General features: G+C 43.6%; 1 non-coding gene across 1 annotated transcript; it reads right to left on the reverse strand.

Moving 5' to 3' along the window:
* Positions 1 to 1,104: 1,104 nt before the first annotated feature.
* On the reverse strand, positions 1,105 to 1,179 carry Trnas-cga. The gene has a single exon. It is a non-coding gene; the product is annotated as a tRNA-Ser (tRNA).
* Positions 1,180 to 1,616: the final 437 nt, after the last annotated feature.

The raw sequence follows: 1,616 nt of genomic DNA on the forward strand, positions 1-1,616 counted from the left end.
TGTAATGTCTTTAATTGACTTTCTATGTGTCTCGTTACACCTGGTTATGAGTCTCATCGTTAACATAATTTCGTGTAGACCTTGGAGTAGCATAGATTGAACCAAATTAGTATTTTGGTTTTCTGATGCACTTGCATTTGGAGGATAAGAGTTTTGAGGTAAATTAGCCCAATAATGTCGGTTATGCTGTTAAATTCAGATTTAAATTTCATTGTCAGTACTGGGCTTCAAGCCCAACAAACTAGAGCCCAATTATTCTGTGCAATCTGTAATCGTGGTTCTAATTAATTCTGCTGATTTTATGGATTCGTAACTCAGTCGTTAAAAACGGAAGCCTTACAGGATGACATTGTTTTACATTTCTCTGTCTGCCTATCCGACTGTTAAGATCACTTTTCCTTAAGAACGGGTACAGGTATCAAGCTGAAATTTATATCACATACTAAAGTCGACGGCCCCTAGGCAATGTGAAATATTTAAGCTTGTAAGTGAATTCAATCAAAATATGCAAGCTACGGCAACTTACGTCACGTATTTCTGCGCCGACTGTAATCGTCACAAGTTGCGGCTATTTGGATTCCCATGGCCGCCTCTCGTGAACTCGCCACTGTGTGGGGCCGCGAGCAGCGCCGATTGTGGCGTTTGCCTTTTTGCAAACGCTGCTTACAGGTAGAGATGTGTCGAACTCGTTCATTCCCGTGAACTACTTCATTCATTTCACTCTTTGCCGTGAAGCGTTCAAATGAAGTAGTTCATTCACGAAGTACGGAAGCCTGGCGAAGTTGCCCAGTTCGCCGCTCAGCCGCGGCTACGCTCGCTTCTCCTCGCTCGTACAATAAAGCTTCATAATACTTCATAATTTTACCAACAGATGGCCGAACTATGCAGTAACGTGCACGCAACGTTTTACGCTCTTACAGCGTCTGAGTTAAATAGAGCATGGTCGAAGGGGACAAAGGAAAGATAAACAGAGAAGCCTGTCACGTATAAAGAAGGTATTACATTTAATTTTGCTCGACATTTTCTCATGAAGCGCCCAAAAAAGTCTTTATCTGCCAAATGAAACATTATTTGTTGTGAAACTTCCTGGCAGATTAAAACTGTGTGCCCGACCGAGACTCGAACTCGGGACCTTTGCCTTTCGAGGGCAAGTGCTCTACCAACTGAGCTACCGAAGCACGACTCACGCCCGGTACTCACAGCTTTACTTCTGCCAGTATCTCGTCTCCTACCTTCCAAACTTTACAGAAGCTCTCCTGCGAAACTTGCAGAACTAGCACTCCTGAAAGAAAGGATATAGCGGAGACATGGCTTAGCCACAGCCTGGGGGATGTTTCCAGAATGAGATTTTCACTCTGCAGCGGAGTGTGCGCTGATATGAAACTTCCTGGCAGAGGTCCTGGCAAAGGTCCCGAGTTCGAGTCTCGGTCGGGCACACAGTTTTAATCTGCCAGGAAGTTTCATATCAGCGCACACTCCGCTGCAGAGTGAAAATCTCATTCTGGATTATTTGTTGTATTCATGGACTGAAAACTAGGGCTACCAACGAAATGCAGTCCAATTTTATGTTCCTTTTAAAATTTAATCCAAAATAGAATGAGTATGTTTACCACTGT

The sequence above is a fragment of the Schistocerca piceifrons genome, chromosome 2, assembly GCF_021461385.2.
Source record: "Schistocerca piceifrons isolate TAMUIC-IGC-003096 chromosome 2, iqSchPice1.1, whole genome shotgun sequence".
NCBI classification, from domain to species: Eukaryota; Metazoa; Arthropoda; class Insecta; order Orthoptera; family Acrididae; genus Schistocerca; species Schistocerca piceifrons.